The 12,592-nt window shown below is 40.7% G+C and overlaps 1 pseudogene; it reads left to right on the top strand.

The window, feature by feature from the left end:
- The first annotated feature begins 331 nt into the window (after window positions 1-331).
- On the top strand, window positions 332-10,292 carry LOC106968115 (nucleosome assembly protein 1-like 4; annotated as a pseudogene).
- The last annotated feature ends 2,300 nt before the right edge of the window (window positions 10,293-12,592 follow it).

Raw genomic sequence — 12,592 nt, forward strand, 5'->3', positions numbered from 1 at the left:
AGGGATTGGGCCGTGGGGAACGGGGGCGGGGAAATCCCTCTCCCTCCTCCGCCTCTCTTTCAAAGCGCCAGCCCTCAGCCTTACAAATTGCAGACTTCCCCGGTCTCCTGAACCGCCCCTTGCCTGTAAGAGCAGCACAGGACACACCCCCTCGGGGGCCCGAGAAGACCCCAAGCTTGGAGCTGCAGGCTTTGCTCTACCGCATCGCCCACGCTCCTCCTAGGCCGCGGGCACGCGACGCAGACGCGCAGGCTTCGAGAGGCCGTCCCGGCTCCCCGAGAGGTGACTTAGGTCACTCTGAAAAACAATAATCAGTGTGCAAATAGCACTTATGATTGCAAATCCCTCTACCATCAGTCATCTCGACAAACTGGGTTTATGCAGAGTCCCGCAGGGGGCAGAACCTGGGCACAAATACATGCAGTCCAGCCAGGCAACCATCCAGTATCAACGAAGAAATTCTTGGAAGTACGTACTTAGTTTGGGACAGAAACTGTCTACTAATTCCGGTCTAACCCCGGGAAAAACGGGCAAGAAAAATAATAAAGGTAATACAAATTGCCTTCATTATACATTTAGAAGTTACAAAATGGGAGTAAGTATCAGCACAAAAAAAAATCCAAAATTGTTTGCCTAGAAATTAGATAGTCCCTGGTTATTTTCTGACGCAAATTTACGGTTTCCAGAAAGGGTTTCACTGTAGTAAGCATTTCATAAAAAGAAAAACGCTCCACTTTTTTTTTAAACAGGCTTAGGAAACACTAAAAAATAGGAAGTAGAGCCATGCCCTCCATCCAGCTAAAAACTTTGAAACCTTGAAATTTTATGAGGCAAATTTTTTCATAACTTTTAGGTCATGCCATTATTTAAAGTTAATTTCAATTGACAATTTTATTGCAACTGAATACATTTTGTATAAGAAAGCTAACAGACATCTTGAAAAATCTACCTTTCCCTCCTACATTATATCTATCAGCAAATCCTGTTGATTTCACCTTTGAAATTTTCTTTGGATCTGTTCTCTTCTATCTCTTCCATCACCACCCTAGTCCACCTGTATGGGGGTGGAGGGGTGCCTGACCTAGTCTTCTAAATGGCTTACCCACATGCCCCTTAGTTCCTCTCTCATGTCTTCTCTGCACAAAAGGCTATGTGACCAAGTCACTTCCCAGGTAAACCACTTTAATAGCTTTCCATTCTCTTGGACAAAAACCCTCAGCTAACCAAGCCCAATATGGTCAGATGTCTGGCCCACCTCTTCTCTCCATCTCTTCTCACTGTTTAGACTACCCATCTCCTCCATCCTGCTGTCTCTTTTCCAGCCACACTGGCCTTTTCCAATCCTTCAAATCTTCCTCTCTTGACAGAGCTTTTGCATATGCTTTGCTCAATGCTTAGAAATCTTTTCCAACCCTCAAACCTCTTACCTCAGTCGGCTCTTGTCTGTACCTCTGAGGAGCACCCTTGGACCTCCTCACCTTGGTCCCTTCCTATCATACTGCACTGAAACTGTAGTTGTATGATTATTTTGTTGAATTTTTATTCCCTCCTCAACTGGATTATTACATCCATAAGTCCAGGAGCTTGGTTTTCTTTGATTCATAGTTGTATTTCCATATTTGTCAATATGTATCTGTTTAATCAATGACTGAAAATCATAGAATGTTAGAATTTGAACTAGATGTGGTTTAAAGATTACCTAAGTCATGTACAAAATGTCACAATTTGAAATTTGTAATCAGAATCTAAAAATAACTCCAGTTATTTGTAAAACTGATTTCATATTGTTTTAACTGGGCTGTCACAAGATTCTTTGGGCAAACTTTAAAACAGAGTTCTCAAATCACCTTGTAAAAACCACTGTATTAATAATGGCTACAGGATGGGCCCACATGGAACTAATAACACTTGCTGCTTCAAGAGAGGAAAATAGGGTGACTGGTAGACAGGAGTAGATAGGAGACTTTTGACCGCCTGCCCTTTTGTACCTTTTCAATTTCTAACCATGTGAATATATTACCTACTAAAAAAATAAATAAATGACACAAAAGAGTGCTTACTGTATGATTTTATTTATTTGAAGTTCCAAAACAGGCAAAACTAATCTGTGGTGGAAAAAAACAGAACTGGTTGCCTCTGACAGGGAATTTATTGGGAAGGTACAGGAGAGAAATTTCTGGGTGATAAAAATGGTCTAAATCTTGAAAGGGTGTGAGTTACAAAAGTGTGTTCGTTTTGTCAAAAAAAAAGTGTGTGGTTAACATTTCAATTAATGTGAATTTTACCTAAAAAAGTATATAAAAATAAATGCGGCATACTATTTTAAAAATAAGCTAACACACGGTTGAGCACTCTGTGTATGAGTATTGGCAAGGGCTATACATACATTATCTCTCTTAATCTTCATAGTATGCTCATCAGGCAGGTATTTATAACCCCCTTGCATATGAAAAAACTGAGACTTAGTAAATACCAAGTAACTTGCCCCTATTTATACAAACTGAAAAATGGTGAGACAGAGCTTGGAATCCATTCCGTCTAATGCCAAGTGGTTTATATATATTGTCCACTAGATCAAGAGCTTTGCAATGATTGGAATCATAGTCTGTCTTAGGCTTCTCAGTAGCCCAAGTGCTTTTTTGCATACTTGCTGTTCAATGTATTTTCAATGAATGGTAAATAATAAGCTTGGTGATTTTATTGATTGAAATTATATATATATATATATATTTTTTTTTTTTTAATGTTTATTCATTTTTGAGAGAGAGACAGAGAGTGAGCAGGGGAGGGGCAGAGAGAGAGAGAGAGACACAGAATCTGAAGCAGGCTCCAGGCTCTGAGCTGTCAGCACAGGGCCTGATGTGGGGTTCGAATTCACGAACTGTGAGATCATGACCTGAGCCAAAGTCGGGCACCCAACCCACTAAGCCACCCAGGCACCCCGAAATTATATTTTTTAATTGGCCCTACACATATACATATATAGAAAATATATATACATGCCCATATATTCCAAATAATCTAAATGATCAGCACTGCTGTGCTAAATGCTGAGATACTTTATCTTAAATGAAGTCATTGGCCTGAGGAAAGGAGTTTTTTCCATTAGCCCTGACCCTCCAGCAATCTCCCTGGTTTATGCCTTTCCTTCACTCACTCAATTTTTTTGACAAAAGAGCTTACACTTTAACTTGTCACTGAAATAGCTCAATCTAACCAGAGAAATAGCTAATTCTGATTTCTCACAAGTGCTTGAGCACTTGCGTAAGTGAAATTCCACCGTGTGAATTCCACACCAACACCACCTCTGCTCCAGCTCTCCACCACTCTGCTGTTCACACGCTGGAACTTCAAAATAGAGGAAGCATGGGTGCAGTGGGCAGTGGCACCCACCTTGGAGACAAATTTGAGGTCAGTTCAATTAGCAATTCAAAGTTTTCTCTGTTCTAATGTTGCAACCCCTTGGCATTGATTTTTGTCACTGTACAGGATAGCGTCTGAGCTCTATTCCCTCTAAACCTGGCAAGGGTTAAATCTCAGAACATCATGCTCTCAAGTGCCAAAGGTGTTTTATAAGTCAGGCATGTGAGTCATTGCTCACAGAAAGGAAAAGCAAAGGAGGCATTTCCTTGAGAGGCAAAAACTACCCAGTGTATGGAAGAGGAACTCACCAGTGTAGTCAAACCCATTTGTGAACAACACCCCACACTCACCCTGGTCTCCTGGCATTTGCGGCTTCCTTAGACAGCCAGGGCATCTCAGTTACATTCTCTGACTGCACTGTCCAATACAGCAGCCACCAGCCACATGTGATTGGTTTACCTTTAAACTTAAATTAAAATTTGAGTTTCCCACTCCCACTCACACATTGGAAGCGCTCAATAATAGTCACACATAGCTACTGGCTACTATCTTGGACAGCACAGATATAGAACATTCCATCCATCGAAAGTATTCTTGGCAGTGCTCTACTAGAAAAATGAGAGGGGCATCCGGGTGGCTCAGTCACTTCGGGTCCAGCTTTGGCTCAGGTCATGATCTCATGGTTTGTGAGTTCAACTCCCACATCAGGCACTGCACTGTCAGCTTAGGATTCTCTCTCTCTCCCTCTCTCCCTCTGCCCCTCCCCAACTCAAACTCAGCCTCTCTCTCTCTCTCTCTCTCTCTCTCAAAATAAAAAAAGTTAAAAAAAAAAAAAGAGGGGCACCTGGGTGACTCAGTCAGTTAAGCTTCTGACATTGGCTCAGGTCATGATCTCACAGTTCTTGGATTCGAGCCCTGCGTCGGGCTCTTGCTGCATTGGGCTCCAGCTCAGAGCCTGGATTTTGGATTCTGTGTCTCCCTCTCTCTCTCTCTGCCCCTCCCCGGCTTGCACGCTGTCTCTTTCTCTTTCTCTTTCTCTTTCTCTCTCTCTCTCTCTCTCTCTCTCTCCCTCTCTCTCAAAAATAAATAAAAACATTAAAAATGAATGAATGAGGGGCGCCTGGGTGGCGCAGTCGGTTAAGCGTCCGACTTCAGCCAGGTCACGATCTCGCGGTCCGTGAGTTCGAGCCCCGCCAGGCTCTGGGCTGATGGCTCAGAGCCTGGAGCCTGTTTCCGATTCTGTGTCTCCCTCTCTCTCTGCCCCTCCCCCGTTCATGCTCTGTCTCTCTCTGTCCCCAAAAAAAATAAATAAACGTTGAAAAAAAAAAAAGAATGAATGAATTAATGAATGAAAAAGGAGAAACAATACTCCGGTGCAACTCCTAATGTTCAAAATATTCTGCTTTGAAAAAATGAAAAAGTTCATGATGAAATAGTGAAAGCCTATTTCACTTGGCTCATTGCTTTCCACAACATGAATCCAAATTTAAGTTAAGCACAAAAGTTGTGGCCTCTCCAGGTATTGAGGTTATGAGGATGGCTTTAAACTTACCACTTTACTTCTACCATATTCTATTGTTTGCAAGACACATTATCTTAGAAAGAACATTGTTAATTGACAGAAGTCTATTGCCCTCTCTTGGCACTTCATGCACAGGTAGAGAGACTAGATCTGCCACAGTTGTAGTAAACGACCAGCTCTCTGGCTCTAGAGTTTGGGCATCATTTTTATATGTGATATTAGACATTCACACTATCAATCCAACAACAGCTTCTAACCAAAATGAGACATCAATAGAGTGCCAATTTTTATCCCACCCAGCAAAAGCCTGCTCTTTTCTTGACTTTCTGAGATAACTGTTTTAAAGCAAGATAAAATTTGCTGCCACTAGAACAGTAATTCCACGTAAACTATCCAATTATCTGGGAACTAGTAACCTCTACATTCATGCAAGTGACTAGATTGTGACCTAAAATTTCAAGTGTGCTTGTCAAAATTGTGCTTTAACCTCTTTGAGATCCAATCTTATCATCTGTAAACTGGAAATAAGAATAATCATATCTACCTAAGCACTGAAGTGACAGTTAAATGAAATAGTATATGCAAGGCACATAATAAGCATTCAACGAATGGTAGCTATTGTAATTGCTGTTATCCAAAGCCACAAAGCACCAAGGTGCAAAATTAAAAAGAATAAGGATTTTTTTTAAAAGACTCTGATTAGAAAAATCCTGTTAAAGACCTGTTAATGGGTCTTTAAACTCTGTAAGTTGGGGCGCCTGGGTGGCTCAGTCGGTTAAGCGGCCGACTTCGGCCCAGGTCATGATCACGTGCTCTGTGAGTTCCAGCCCCGCGTCAGGCTCTGTGCTGACAGCTCAGAGCCTGAAGCCTGTTTCAGATTCTGTGTCTCCCTCTCGCTGACCCTCCCCTGTTCATGCTCTGTCTCTCCCTGTCTCAAAAATAAATAAAAACGTTTAAATAAATAAATAAATAAATAAATAAATAGATAGATAAATAAATAAACAAACTCTGTAAGCTTCTGTGTCTTCATCAGGCAAATAAGAGTTGCCAAAGATTGATGTATTGTGAGATGTGTTATTTCATGTGAAAATGGTCTAACAGTAAAGCACAAACTTTAGCTAATGTTAATTAACGCTCTGCCCTCTCCTCCACAAAAAGAGGATGAGGAAGCTACATTAAGAAGGCATTACTTTACAATAAAATTAATTTAGCTTTTATTACAAACTGCACTCCTAAACAACAAGGGAAGCAACAACTGCTGAAGTCATCATTGAAAGACCACACAACTTTCAACATTATCACCATGTGGAACTATGAATGAACACTGTGGTACCCAGTCGTTTTTCTCAGCTATTCTTTTTCTCCACATGAGAAATTTGAAGGCCTTATGGACTCATCAGTTCTCCTCTGAGAATGTACATTCAAAAAAGATAACCAGTAGCTAATTACATCAAGGGCAGAAACTACTGAATTACAAAAAGTCAATTACTAAAATACCTTTCTTACAGGTGCAAAATTAAACCTAACAGTCCATAAATTCTTGTTAATCCCTCAAATAGTCAAAATACAATAACATTCTTAAAATAAAACTGAATAAGTGTTGCCAAACTGTTCTGTGTTTCAAAGACTAAGCAACGTATATAAACTCTAACTCAATAACAAAATATTTCCTGTTGCAGTGCTTACATTTTTATAAGTTCTAATAGAAAATCAAACACTGTAGACATTTACCTGTTTCCCATTAGCATTTCTGAAGGCAGCAGTCATTTTGGTAACCATGATAAGCAGAGAAGACCAGGAGACTAGGGATTTCAATTGAATTTATAGCTGACTCATAGGGAGTGTTTACAATGACATTGCCACTGGGATCCACCCATTTAACACCCTTTCAGTTCCCTATACATATGTTAGTAGGCCCTTTAGAGGAAGCTGGGAATGTGGAGGACTAAAAATGCAGTAACCAAAGCTTTTTGGTCTTATGAAAAACTAATTGATTTTGTTTTTCTTCCACCTTTCCTTCCTCTCTATTTTCCTTCCTTCCCCCACCTCCTTCCTTTCTTCTTTTTTCCTTCCTTTCTTAAATGGTTTGATATGTCTCAGAATGACAACTGAATATGAACTGTTGTGTTTAGGGTGCTGACTCTGAGGTATCGGCTAGATAGAAGCTTCTAAATGTTAGGTGATTTCAGCTCTTAGGATTTGGCACTAGACAAAATTATTAATCTGGTAGGACTTACCTTTGTGGTTATTTTTTTACTCTTTAGCTTTTGGAATACTGTAGACTATTGTGTTCTATCAATGGATATTGCATTTGTATTACTTAGGGCTATTAACCGGGAGTTTACTGTGAAATACAGAAACAAGTGATATACTTTGTGAGAGATATCTAAATAAGAAATATTCTATTCTCCACTATTTTCCCATTCTCTTGAAAGAGATCTCCTATAATATGTTGGTTTTAGAAGACTGCCTCTCTAATAATGATAGCTTATATTTTAGAAGTCTTGCCATGAGTTGGGCTATGGAAGCACTTTTCATCTATCTTAATCTTCACCATAACCCTATTACGATCCTCATTTACAAGTGAACCCTGAGCAAGAATGCCCATTACAAGTGAACCCTAAGAGTGCTTCATTTATTTACTCATTCATTCAGTCATTCACACACAAACATATTAAGTATATACAATTGTGTCAGGCAGTTTCCTGAGAAGAAGGACAAAAACTAACACTCTCAGCTCCTACATGTCAGCAATAACATTATGGGCTTCTATGTGAGGCAGGCATCGTTAGACCCATTTACAAGATGAGGAAACTAAGGCTGGTCCAAAGCCACAATGATAGTAAAAGGAAAAGCAAAAATGCAAGCATCAGTTTCTCTTCACTACAAAGCCTATATTGTTTGGAGTTACAAAAATGTAGTACCTGTATTCAGGCTCCAGTGTAAGAACATTTAGTCTGGTGTAAAAGACAGACATATGAACAAATAAATGGACAATAACAATATATTCTTTCATATGGTGGAATATATATATATTACAGTGGAAACACACAAAATGGGGAGTACATAACCTAGCTGAGGGAGTTGTACTATTTTTATCTGCCCACACCCCCTCTGTCTTCTATCAGCAAGTGTAGGTGCCTGACTCAAGCTAAACCAATCACTTTACCCCATGACCACACTGACTGGACTGGGAGAGTCATGCCCTGGGATTTTTCAAACCAGAGCTGGTTTGCCTTCTCATTATGAAGCTCTAAAGATATGAACCCAGAGATCCTGGCTATATTCAGGGAAACAAAAATGAGATGGAGAACATCCTGAAGATATTAGAATCCCTGGTTCCAGTAAATCCTGCTTTCCCTGAGCCTTATATATGTTATACTTATTAAAGCTGGTTATTATAGTAGACACTTTTCTAGATACATGTAATAGCCATCCTCTAATTTGGCCAAGTGATCTTAACTGCCAGTTCTTCATGAGCCTGTACAGACCCTCACACATTGAATGAGGGCTGGTCTGTGTAACCAATAAAATGCAGCAAAAGAGACAGAGTATAACCTCTGAGGCTAAGTCATCAGGGCACTGGAGTTTTTGCCATGTTTTCCTATATGGCTTGCTTTGGGGGAAGGCAGTCACCATGTGTGAGGGGCTTTATGAAGAAAAAAAAATCCCATCATCACCCAGGACAAATCTGACAGCCCCTCAACAAGCCACCATGGAAGTGGATCCTTCAGCCCCTGGGAACTTTTTCAAATGACATCTGTCTGAATCTAATGTGAAACCCCAAGCCAGGACCAGTCAGAAAGCTGTTCCCAAATTCCTGATACATAGAAACTGTAAGAGATAATAAATGTTTACTGTTGTCTTAAGGCAACAGAGCCTGGAACCTGCTTTGGATTCTGTGTCCCCCTCTCTCTTTCTGCCTCTCTCTCTCTCTCTCAAATATTAACATTAAAAAAAAAATAAAAAGAAGTGGAATCTGAAGGAGCGGAATCCAGCGAGGTACCCACATTTGAGCTCTTCGTGTTCTTCGCTTCTGAGAGTTGCCATAACTTTCCATTTGGAGATCGAAGCATTCAGATAGCAGATAACAGGTTTTCAAATGGTGTTCCTTCAGATGGCTTAGAGGCTGCTAAAAATGCAAGTAATACAGAAAAGCTCACCCCCAGGTGATGCAGAACCCTCAAATATTGGAAGCTTTACAGGAATGGTTTGACAATGTCTCCCACACTCCTTCAAGTTACGTTGACACTTTACCTAGAGCAGTGAAAAGAATCAACATGTTGAAGCAGCTGCAGGTGAATGTGCTCACATAGAGGCCAAGTTCTATGCGGAGGTCAATGGCCTGGAGAGAAAATATGCTGACTGTACCAGCCTCTCTTTGGCAGGAGAAGAGAATTCATCATTGGTGATGTTGAGCTGGCAGATGCAGAATCAGAGTGGTACAAGTGAAAATGAAGAGGACAATAAATTGGCTGAAGACATGGAAAATAAAGTAGTCATAACAAAAAAAAAAAAAAAAAGAAGAAGAAGAAGCAGCAGCAACAGCAGAGGAGCCAAACCCCAAAGGAATTTCAGAGTTTGGATTTACAATCTTTTGAAATGAGATACACTAAGTGAATTAATCCAGGAGTATGATGAACTGATCTTGAAGCACCTGCAGGATATTAAAGTGAAATTTTCAGACCCTGGGCAGCACATGTCTTTTGTATTAGAGTTCCACTTTGAACCCAATGACTATTTACCAATTCAGTCCTGACAAAAAAATTTAGGATGAAATCAGAGCCAGATAAGGCCTGATCTCTTTTCCTTTGAAGGTCCTGAAATAGTTGACTGTGACGGCTGTGTTATTGACTGGCAGAAAGGAAAAAATGTACAGTCAAAGCAATCAAGAAAAAGTAGAAACATAAGGGCCCACGCACGGTGAGAACAATTGCCAAACAAGTCCCCAACGACTCATTTTTCAACTTTAGCCAGCTGAAAGCATCTGGGAATGGAGAATCACTGGATAAAGACTTGGAATTCATGTTAGCCTCCGACTTTGAAATTGGACACTTCTTTTGTGAGCAGATGGTACCGTAGGCCATGCTCTACTTTGGAGGAGGCCATAGAGGATGACAACAATTTGATGAAGGTGAGGAAGGAGAAGAAGAGGAATTAGAAGGTGAGGAGGAGGAAGAAAATGAGGACGATGTCAAAATTAACCCCAAAGAGCCCAGCCAGCCCTCCTAGTGCAAACAGCAGGAAGAAGTGAGTGTGCCCTGCAGGTGGGGCCTCTGCCAGCAGATCGCACTCAGGACTCACTGCAGCCACAGCACAACCGTATTTTCAGTCCTTACATCTAACTTGTTTTCTTTTCTTTTCTTTTTTTTTTAACTTGTTTTCAAGTGCATGATTTGACGTTAACTTTTCCTTTACCCTTCTTATTTTTGCTTAACCTGTACAATGCATTCAGAAATGCATTTCTGAAATAGAAGGTTTGATTGCAGCAGCCTCTAAGGCCTTGGGTGCAGTTCAGTGGACTTTCCCAGGCCCTGCCCTTGGGATGGCCCTGTAGACCCTGGGGGCAGTGGAAAGTCAGTTGATACCAAGGGCAGATGTCTGGGGATGTGGTTCCAAGGCATCTAGAACCAATTACGCCACTTCGCAGTTGGACTGGATTCTTCTTTCACGTGAAGAAACCCACACACCTTGCGTTTCCCACCACTTGGTGTCCTTTGCTCTAATTGTCTCAGTAGAGGAGAGTCCTGTTTTCCTTAGAGCGTTCTTTCTTCGGTTTTGTCTTCCCTGGGGTGGAGTAGGGGGTATGTGCACCCAAGCCCCGAGGCACAAGTGTTTGTGGTTCATCCTCGCATTTATGTATTCTTTCCTGCTCGTGAGGGCTTGGGACTCATGCTGTCACTTGTCTGTACAGTTTCTGAAACCATGTGTGTGATTGGTGACTGGGTGACTTGCCAGGTGGGTGTGGTGGTAGCTCCCACAGGAGGGAGGTCTGAATAGAAGGAACCTCGCTTGGACTGGCCAGGCCAGCAGCTGAGGGCAGGAGCTCATTTTATTCTTTCTTTCTTTCTTTCTTTCTTTCTTTCTTTCTTTCTTTCTTTCTTTCTTTTTCTTTCTTTCTTTCTTTCTTTCTTTCTTTCTTTCTTTCTTTCTTTCTTTCTTTCTCTTTAACATTTTTATTTATTTTTGGGAGACAGAGACAGCGTGAGGGGGGAAGGGCAGAGAGAGAGAAAGGGAGACACAAAATCCAAAGCAGGCTCCAAGCTCCAAGCTCCAAGCTGTCAGCACAGAGCCCTACACCAGCTCGAACCCACCAACCATGAGATCATGACCTGAGCGGAAATCCCACCCACTGAGCCACCCAAGTGCCTCCAGGATCTCCTTTTCATGACCTACAGACCACCAGCTGTGGCAGGGGATTGTGGGCAAGGCCCCAGGGTTTGCCAGGCTCCTGCGGTGAGCAGCCTGGCCTGGGAAGGGCCGCTTTTCCTTCTAGTGTGTGCATCCAGTCTTGCTTTCTCAGTAGCCCCTGTTCCTTGGCCCTCTGATCATCTTGTCTTCAAAGTCTTGGGTTCAGAGTGACCTGGTTTTGGCCAGTGGGTGGGGTTTCCAAGTGTGCGACCACTTGGCAGCCAGAAACTCCACATCAATTCTGTGACCAGGCCTGTAGAGTGCTCAGCCTTACTTATAATACATTTGTAACTGAATATGGTGTTTGCAATTTGTACAGAATAGTTATAATATTATGTTAAAGTTATGAAACACACAAAGAAGTAATAAAATATCTCTCTAATGATTTCTGAGGAGTAAGAGGAACTGGAATATTTTAAAGCAATTTCTGAGAGTAAATCATTTCACCTGTACGTATTTTTAAAAATATATTTAAACAAAGTAACTAGGAACCTTGATTTATTACATAAAGATAGAAACCTATATCCAATAATTTGAGAACACTCATTCATCTCAAGTACACATGAAACATGTATAGAAATTGGTAGGGAACATTTCTAAAACTTGACTACTTTTCAGTCAATAAGGCGTGTCTCAATAAATTTCAAACAACTGGTGTTATATGGAATATTTTCTCTGAACAAAATGCACCTAAATTAGAAGTCAACAACAAAATTTTATTATCTTTGTATCTTAAAGATAGAGAAATTAATTTTCATCCCCAGAGGTTTCAGAATTTGAAAATAAACTTCTAAGTGACTTCTATTTTCCAACAATGTCTCTACAGTATGGAAGTGTATGAACAGCTAGCTCTCTGTGCCATATGGTGTACTGAATTACTGAATAAAATGTACTCATTACTTGGGTTGCAGTGAACAAAAGCATAAAAACTATTGGCCTAGAAAAGCTTGTACACATGTGTATCAGGAAACAGGTTTGAGAAAGTTCATAGAGCATTGTTAGCAACAAAAAAAGCTGAAAACAAACCAAATATTCATTGATGGGTGAATGTATATGGTATATTAACACAATGAGATATTATATAACAGTGAAAATGAATGAATTACAGCTCCATACAGCAATGTGGATGAACATTAAAAACATAAGCCTGAGTTGCAGAAGCAACTTACAGGAAGTATGACAGAGTATGATGCTAATTTTAGGAAATTCTAAAAAGAACTAAATAATACATTGTTTAAGAAAATAGATATAATGTGGATCCTGAGAAACTTACCAGAAACCCATGGGGGAGGGGAA

Source organism: Acinonyx jubatus, chromosome C1 (genome assembly GCF_027475565.1).
Source record: "Acinonyx jubatus isolate Ajub_Pintada_27869175 chromosome C1, VMU_Ajub_asm_v1.0, whole genome shotgun sequence".
NCBI classification, from domain to species: Eukaryota; Metazoa; Chordata; class Mammalia; order Carnivora; family Felidae; genus Acinonyx; species Acinonyx jubatus.